Below are 10095 nucleotides of genomic sequence, written 5' to 3' on the forward strand. Positions count from 1 at the left end.
GTAATTTTATTGCCTCTGTGGGGCCCAATGCATAGGAGGCAATCAATAAGCTTGGACAGAGATGTGTGTTGCATGCCCTCGTATCTATCTAATAGAGGAGCTAAGATATATATATATATATATATATATTGTAAGACAGTAGTAACGTTGTGATTGCGACGGCGTTTATTAGGTCGAATCGCCAGATCAACTGATCAACGCATCGAACCAAGACAACTTTTTTCGTGATGATGATTTTATACAGATGAAGAAGATGAAGAACAAACGCTGTGTATATATATATATAAGTATATATATATATATATATATATATATATATATATATATATATATATATATATATATATATGCAAGAAGTGCAAGAAGTGTACTAAAGGGCTCGTTTTTTTTGTGTATTGACACACTATTATTGAGATCTAACAGACAGTAATGCCAACGAATTTACAGGGGAAGTTATTAGAACCAATGGAATGTAAATAAGAAAGAAAAGTGGGTGAAAAATAACCAGCCGTAAGCAGGAATCGAACCTACGACCTTCGAATAACGCGTTCGATGCTCCAACCACTGAACTACCACAGCGTCCTTATATATATATATATATATATATATATATATATATATATATATATATATATATATATATATATATATATATATATATATATATATATATATATTTATATATTTATATATATATATATATGGAAGCAGAGAGAATAGAGATAGAAGAGGAAAGGCAGGGAGGCTATGTGCACCGCATGCGTACAGTATAAAACCGGTCTCTGAGTGAGGCCGGAGTTCCTCCGACCTACATGACTTGAATGCTATCGAATAGTGTCTTCAACACTGCAGTAGGTCCTACGTCTCACTCATGGCCCTCGTAAAGCCCGAAACTTTCTAGAACGTCATCGAAATTTTGTATGTTTCTGTTATCTTTTAGTAAAAATGAAGGAGTGTGTTAGTGCACCCTCTATCTCGCTCACGCGGAAAGAACTTTGTTTTTTAGATGGGGTGATAGATAATAACGGATAAGTAATGTACGGGACTGGCACGTGTGCTTTTTGTTTTCTACCTTTTATTATTCTTTTTCTCTTTCACCCCCTTTATAAATTCTGGCGTTTGCAATAAACGCTTAGTTGAAGTTAAGCGCTTGTGTTGTGTGTTCTTTGTAATAGTGGTTGCGCTTCCTACCAAGATGACTTCATGCGCTTTCGACTGCGCAAGTGGAGATCCTGAAAAGATCTCCACTCAAAATCACGGAATCCTGATAGGCTCAAAGCTTAGTGCTGACACTATGACGTGTGTTATGAAGAAGCAAGAGACGAGGAGAATACAGTGCCTGTAAGAAGGTTGGTGAAGACAGAAAAAGACCACTCTGTCGTTTTCGAACTTGGAATGGTTTAGGGGTCCTTTAAGAGACTGCAAATAAGCAAGAAATTGGTAGATAACTAATTTAAAAGAACCTAAGGAGTTACACTTCAACGTTAATACTTTTTTTTTTCATTTCTGCAACCTTGAAATCTTGTCAGCCACTGACGCCCATTGGCTGTCGTAGCTTTGCTCCTGCAGCGAGTGCAAAGAAAAAAAATTGGCTGCGAAAGCTACCACATCACATCTCACAAAATAACTTAAGGAAGCCTCATCGAACAGCAAGAGTTTTGTGAACTACAGTAAACTGCACGAAATTAGCAAAAACCACGGTACTAAACAAACATATGGCACTCCATCACTTTTGCAGCTTCCTTTCTTTTTCACTTTCTGCGGCAGTCGGTCGCAAACTAAGAATAAAAAAATCGAGCAACCCTTAAGATTCGCCTTTAATGGTTGAAAGTGATAACAAAATTATGCTTGTAGTGCATACTTCAACCACTTAGCGGATGCTTTTAATTGTATGATGGTATTCAAGAAGTTGAAATGGTCGATTACTGCAATGTAATCAAGTTGATTGTGTCAGTGAAGCTTTCGCATATGGCTGCATTCTGTGCAATGTGTGCAATTTAGATCACAATTAAACTCTCAGCGTGAATTCTTTTCGAACTTGTTATGCACCCACTGCGTGTTCTGAAGGCGACAGGGAAAGTGAAAATATTGAAAAATATCATTTTTTTCGCGTTATTTGAAAACTGCTGCTATTCCTAAACCAGAGTCAGTCGCTTGTATGTCTCGATGGGTTGTTTTTTTTTTCTTCCTCTAAAAATGACATATCTTGAAAGTTGTGTGAAGGCCATTATTACGTAGCAAGATATTCCTTGCAGTTCAAGCATCATAGTCATATGGAGCGGTTTGAGTTTGCAGTCCGGAGTGCATTTGGCACATTAAAAAAATGATTTGCCCAGAACAGCAAAAACGAAAAAAAAACAGAAGCATCAAGCTTTTTGTTAGAAAATCTCTATCTGGCCCGGGATTTTTTAGTGGTGTCATCATTTGCAAGCACCAAGACTATTATCTTTTGGTTATTAAAAAATAGAGCCAGGTTGGAAGACATACGAAAATCTGTCCGGGCCACATATTTTCAGATGGCATAAAAGAATACGTATCTACCTCACGGCTTTGCTCGAGTTACACCGAACCTTGGCTCTTGACACTTTCTAGCGTCTGTTATTAAGGCTGTTAAGCCGAAATATTCGAAACTAGCTCATCTAAAATTTTTGCCAAATGCCTCTATGGGAAAACTCAGAATGAATCATTAATTTTCGTGTGAAAGCGCACTGCACAAAAAGTTTTTCTCGGACGCCTAACACTGAAAATATACACTCTTGATGTTGTGCTAACCTTTAACGATCTCAATATAGGTTGTGTAAATGTGCTGAACTCTTTTTGTATTTCGCCAGGGCACTGCACAGTGCAGGGTCTACGCACCCTCTGCCTGCGTCCTCAGAACTTTGTTGGCAGGGCTGCACAGCAGGCTACAAAGGAGGTTCGCCAGGCAAGACGTTTAAACACAAAACGAAAAAAAAATTGTATTGTTGATGAGTGCCTATTGAACGAGCCCATCGATTTGGTGTTATCATGTTGTACTCTTGAAATATGGCATGTTTAACTTTGAATTCCATTATCTCAAATCATGCGTTCTTGTACTTATGTTCTTTTATCTCAAAATTATATATTTTGGCCAGTATTTAGATAAAGTAATATGCAATATACTGAAGCAGAATATTTGTTATATGAGCAAGTGCTGTTCTCCAACACGATAACAAATAGCTATTACCGAGTGATAATTAAGTACCTGAAGTAAAACTTAACCAAAAATTTGCGTTACACTTTTTGGAGTTAAATCTGCTTTAGTCACTAAGAAGCGCTTTATGATCACAATGACAGTAAAATAATTATCGTAGCCATATGGTTATAGAGAAAAAGGTATATATACTTCGCCTAAAATACATGTCGCGTATAGGACCTGACCGGTTCTCGTAAGGGAATACACGCCGTAACGTGTGCGCCTATTGAAATGAGCGGCCGACGTTTTGTAACCACGAGGTCGTTAGGATAATCCCACGTTGTGACGCCAGATGGCAATGTGCGCCACGCCAACGGCCTCTGCTTCATCCTCGCTCGGGACCCAGAACTTTTTATCATTTATTTGCATCTTTTTTTTTATTTTCAGGTCTCGCACAAGATGATGCTTCGCTCGCAACCGACGATGCCGATGCCGACACTGACACTGACACCGACGCCGAAGTTTTTGCGAAATAGGCTCTTTAACGCTATCGCGTTAAAAATCAGTTGATATTGCACAAAACGCGAGACGCCAAAGTGAAGGTGGAGTTGATTGGCACCTACGTAGTCCTGAGTTTTGCTGTTTTACAAAGTTATTTATTTATTTATTTCACAATACTGCAGGCCAATGTGCTGGCCCAAGCAGGAGTGGATACATCAAAACGTAATTGTAGAAAACAACAGACAACAATGCAAAAGAGAAAAAAAAAGGTTAAGAAAGAAGGTGACGCTCAAGGTCACCAAGAAACTTATTAGAATGAAAGATGTCACACGGCAAACAATTCCAGTCATCGACAGTTCTAGGAAAAAAACTATATTTAAAAGCATTTGATCGGGCAAAAATTGGGGTTAGAGCATGTTCATGACCATGACGAGTACGTCGTAAGTTATCGAGTCGAGTCGTCGAGTTTTGCAAGTTATCTCTTTATTTCGTCCACCACTTCTTTTTTCATCGTTGTGTTTTTGTATTTGTTTCCTATCTACTTATTTGTCTCTCTCAATATTTCTTGCTCCTTATATCTCTCCAAATCATCATTCTTTTTTCGTCTATTTCTCTCTGTCTATTTCTTGCTTGCTTTCTCTTCATCTATTCTTTGCTCTCTATATCTCTCTATTTCTATCTTGCTCTTTGATTCTCTCTCTCTTTGCGTTTTTTTTTGTCTCTTTACATGTTCTCACCATTTCTGTGCTACGTGGTAATCTCAGTCCTCCCCCTTTTCCTCCTCTTTACGCTTACCTCTCTTTCCCAACATTTCGCTAGAATATACTATACAATACTATGCTACGCTCCGGAACTGGTCAGGATGCTGGCTTTCGAAACGAGGATAAGAGGGTTCGAATACTGCTTCACGAATGATTTTTGTCACGGGAACTTATTTCGTTCTATCTCTTTCTCTGTTTCTATTATTTTCTCTTTGTCTCTCTGTAGAGAAAGGGAGAGAAAACAGTTTCGCTTTGTCGTCGTTGTCTCACACTTTAGGGTTATTACAGGTCACGCGGGTGTAAAAGTCCCTCGTGCTCGGGAAGTGAAACAGAAGGAGACGGAGAGGAAGATGAGGATGGATAAAGCGCATCGCCGATTCGCGATGATGATCATTTTTTTCTTTCGACAGACAAATTACGGCTTAAGCTGCTTCACAGTTGATAACTTCGCTTATAGATTCTTCGGGGCACGAACCAGCACGAGCGGTATTTAGCTGCTCCCACGAAAAATGCTGTTTTGGAATCCGGTGCGGAAAATAAAACGAAGCAGAAGAAAATACACTTAGAGAGACGATGAAAAGAAGCAGCGGCGTTTGTCGAAAACCACTCCTGCTATAGCTGGTAGTTCATCGCTCTAGGTTGTCCCCGAGGGTAAACTATGAGTGCCGCCTTAATTGGACGACGGCAACAGGCCACTGAGCACCAGATGAAAGGCTCACTCGAACGTGCTCGGACATGGCACTCAAGACGAACGAAGAATGCTCGTACGACAGCCGTTCACAACGCGGAATTCATAAGGGAAAAAGTAATTTGTCTTCTTAAAACTCGATTGCATCTTTGATAGTCGTGAAGCCGTACTATTTATAAACTTTCATTTGTGTGTTCATGCCTTCACCGGCACTCTCATTCTTTGATGCTGATCACATCTCATTTATTTTCCTTAAATACAGCTTTCTTTTTCTTTCACTCTCTCGCCTATTTGCAGCCCTCGCGGAGTACCGAAGAAAGGCACCTCCAATACATTATCATCACCATCACTACCAGCTGGACTACGCCCTCTGCCGAGCAAAGGCCTCTCCCTTGTTTCACTAATTAACCCGGCACTGCGCTTGACGCTGCAACGTTATCCCCGCAAACTTCTCGTCTACCCGCCTAACTTTCTGCCTATCCCTCCCGTGCTCGCTTTCCCTTGAAGTTCACACGGTTACTCCTAACAACCAGCGGTAATCTTGCCTACTTGCTAGACACACTGTGCATGCCCACTTCTTCTACATGACTTCAACTAAGATGCCTTTGACACCCATTTGTTCACTGACCCACCCTGCTCTTTTGTAGTCCCTTAAAATAAACTTCTTCTACGTGTTTATTTATAATTTTTCTTTGGAGCAGCAACAAAACACTTGAATGAAATTGAATGTGGGGCCTGTTGGCTACCTGGTTAATGTGCTCATTTTTGTTCCTTTGAACACAATCATCTCTTGTTGTATATCCGAGAAAGTAAGCAAGAGATGAAAAGTAGAGCCGTCAGCCAAATGAACATTGTAGTAGGCTGCTCTGTTGACCGTTTGTATGAATGAGCAAAGTGTTTGAGTTGTAAATATTGTGCTTATTTTATCTTTAGACATTGCGTAATTGTGTTCATAGACGACAAAAGCTATTTTTCATTCCCTCTGCGTCCCATAAACCAGCATGCTAGCATATCCTTCTTATATATCTTTGTTCTGACTGACTGACTGACTGACTGACAGCTTTGTGTAACCAAATTTAATCTTAAAATAAAAATAAAACGACTAACAATGCCCTGCGCTGCGCTGAGGTATTGCAGGCTACCGAATTTTAAAAAATGAATGGTACAAGTGTCAAATGTTAATTTTGAAGAAGAGAGAGACAAAAAGCAATGTAAAGTAAAGAGCACCACTACCGGTGCCAGCCACCTCCAAGAGAACGAGCGGTAAATTCAGCGACATATTGTACAAAACATTATAACACAATACGCAAATAAATACTTGGACCCGGTCTTGACTTACTAAGTCTTGGCTTACAATTAAAATTCTTTTCACTTGTTTTTTTTTTTCTTTATCTTGGTTTCAATCTTTCTTCTTCCATGCTGAATCTTCATTATTCCATGTCTTTTCCGTCCATGTCCGTCACTCCACTTTCTTGTATAATACCGTCCAACATTCGTACTGTATGCTTTCTTTTTTTTTTAATTTCTTTGCGCATTGACCGAAGCATACATTACCTACTGCGTTCTCAGATGTCTGATTCTGCACTCCCTGAGGTAGGCGCACACAATCACATAACGATGTCGGTGCACAGTTAGGTCGTTATATATTGAAACCTTTGACGCGCACGCTACAAAACCAAGTGACGGGCGATGCCTCCGATGATGGAGTCAGTGCAAGACGACCTTGGTGAAGAAAGCTTTCGTAAGGGGGTGGGATAGGGTAAATACACCGACTGAAAAAGGAAATTACTTTCACTTTTGCATCTTAGGCGCACGCATAAAAATCTGTTTTTATTATTATTATTATTATTATTATTATTATTATTATTATTATTATTATAATTATTATTATTATTATTATTATTATTATTATTATTATTATTATTATTATTATTATTATTATTATTATTATTATTATTATTATTATTATTATTATTATTATTATTATTATTATTATATTATTATTATTATTATTATTATTATTATTATTATTATTATTATTATTATTATTATTATTATTATTATTATTATTCCAGGCCATCTGAACTCCAATGCCCTGCACAGCGAACCAGGCGCGAGTACGGTTGACCTCCGTACCTTTCCTTCCTTTATTTCAAAGTGTGGCAGTTTGGGCTAGTTGGTATGACATGACGATAGTTATAGGGCGAGGACAGAACGACGACAAACAGACAAGAATCGCTCGTGTCCTTCTTGTCTCTTTGTCGTCGTTCCGTTCTCGCACTATAACTATCGTTTATTTCAAACCCACGATCTCTCTCTCAATCTCTCCTTTTTTGTGTGTGTGTAACTGATGCGAAAAGAAATCGACCCCTAATTCATGATACGACGATATCTAATTTGAGCTGTGGCACCTCCCTTTACAGTATCTTTTGGTAGAGCAGAAGTGACCCCTTGCAAGCGGAGTGAACCTTGCAAGCGAGGTTCCAACAATGCCAAACTCATTGATTCTATCGGTTTTGGTTATCTAGTTTATTATAACCAAAACCAGACGGCATCTCATCCGACGAATTGGTCCTACACCTGGCGCTATCGTTAAGAAGATGTTAGTTCAACGCAGTGACGAGGTCATGACGTCGATCCAGGAATGACTGGGTGAACTAATTAGACAGCGTCAGGAAAGCAAGAAAACAACAAAGATGAGACAGCAAGGCTGAGTCAACTTTTTGCATACGGGGTGCTGACCCAGATCTACAAAGCCTCAGGGGAAGGGTTTAGGGTAACGGAAAGCGGCAACTGGAAAATGGGAGGAGTCAAAGGGGTGAGAGAGGCTGGAAGTTGCAAGTACGGCAGAGCAGGAGAAAGACAACTTACGCAGCCCCAGGGGAAAAGTTTGGGAAGAGGGGAGGGGGGGGGCACACGCGGTTGCGTTCAAGAATGCTTGAGAACCTTTTTCCGCTGTAGGGCTCAATTATTCTGCTACGTCGAGCTGGCTTTCAAGGTAGCGCGAGGATGCGTACGCTGCCTGTAATTAGAGAGGTGTATAATAGACCTCTCGGAAGTCGATGCACGCGCAAGAGGCTCTTTTACGCGGAAGCTAAGTTTCTCTCTAAACCTGCATCTCGCCCGCCGAGAAGATGCTCGCTCGTGAGGAGGAACGCGTGGTTGTCGTACCGAGAATTCAAGTGTAGCAACACTTTCCTACCACCACAGTGATGTGCACTGTTTCTCAAACTGCAGAATCTACGGTCTGAGTTTACTCCCCCCCCCCCTCTTTCCGACTGCTCTGAAAAATATACCTCAAAACCTTGGTGATTATAAAACAACACATCATGTGATAACACATTGAATATAGTCTTTTACAGTGAAAACTGTATACAGCTCATCCACGAAGTGACTGATGACGAGTGGGGCAAAGCGTGGATGGACGGATGGACAGATAGACAGACAGACGAACGAACGGACGTACGGACGGACGGGCTGACGGACGCACGATGCACGGATGGACGCTCGGAAGCACGGAAGGAATTACGGACGCTTCGCCCCACTCATCATCATTCAGTTTGTGGATACGCTGTGACGCTGAAATTATGTGACGCTGAAATACGCTGAAAAAAATGTGACGCAGAAATATACGCTGAAATTATGGTAAACAAACTTTTACCCATCAAACAACTTGCATAATAAACAAATTAGAACATAAGCTTAATTTTGACTGTACAGAAAAAGCATTTAAGGTACAAGTTAAAGAAGGGCTAATGCAGGAAAACATACTTTTTGATGGATCCTAAAAAATACTGATGTTAGCAATGGTAGTAGTCGGGCGATGGAAATCTTGTACTGCATGTATTTTATTAACTATAAAATATAATGGTATGTATCACATGTATCTAATGTTCTAGTCTGATTCCTTCCTTAGTTATTGTTATTTAAGTATGTTATGTAGTAAGTATGTTACAAGATTTGTATAATCAGTCAGATTCAATGTAACATGATATTTTCGTGAGCTATTCTTTGATCTGTTGCTTATTTGGTTCTTGAAGGTCTGGATGCCGCGAAAGCAGTTTTTTATTTTTATTTTTTTTTTTTTTGATGTACGAACTGTGTACAAGGGTGTTGGATCCTCTGTCAGGCTATATGCCTTTAGCCCCAACATCCTTTTGTTTCTTGTGTCTTGTACAAGAAAACAATAAAACGAATTTTGAAAATTGAAAATTGAAAAAAAAATTGACATGCAATGCAATGCAACTGGCTACACCGATGACTACGACGACACGGGACATACGACCCATGGCGTAAGGAGCTTCGCCCCTGAAAAACCATTCGATAATGGTCTCAATTGGTAATGGTCTCAACGCCCAGCCTGCACGCAGCACCTTCAACTTACAACTTCTACATGGGAAGGGAACTGATCAAGGGAGCACCTGAGCAGCAGACAACTTTTCAAGAATGGAACCGACAACTAACACGAGAGAATCCATGTTTGCCGGGCTGGTGCAGCAGTTCGGGCACAAGAACACCAGGTGGTGAAGTGCGTAAGCAGTAACTGCGCATGGAGGATCCGGGCAGCCTTCCGAGCCAAATGCAAGCGACAACGGCAAGCCGAAGAAACATGGTTGAAGGCAGCGCAGCGTCAACGGTGAAAGGGAAGGAACTTGTTCGTGGGGCCAATGCACACTTTCGGCGGAGGTTTCCCGAGTGGCACATTGGCTACGGCTGCAACGTCTGCAACCACGTGTGGCAGTACGTTTCAGATTCACTGATTAACCATCTACGTACGAAGTGCTTCGGTTGTTTTCTTTTCTTTTTAACATTGACTGTATGTGTACAGACAGATCCATAGTTATAGGGAACACTTACGTGCAGAGCTTGTGTGGATTTCGCTCTCTTTCGAAAGCGTAGTGACACAAAATCACACACGGCTACTAGTTCTTGACAGTTCTGACTCCTTTCGGCAAGCTCAAAAAATGTTTTTCCGCCCACTTGCACTT

The sequence above is a fragment of the Rhipicephalus microplus genome, chromosome 2 (assembly GCF_043290135.1).
Source record: "Rhipicephalus microplus isolate Deutch F79 chromosome 2, USDA_Rmic, whole genome shotgun sequence".
NCBI lineage: Eukaryota > Metazoa > Arthropoda > Arachnida > Ixodida > Ixodidae > Rhipicephalus > Rhipicephalus microplus.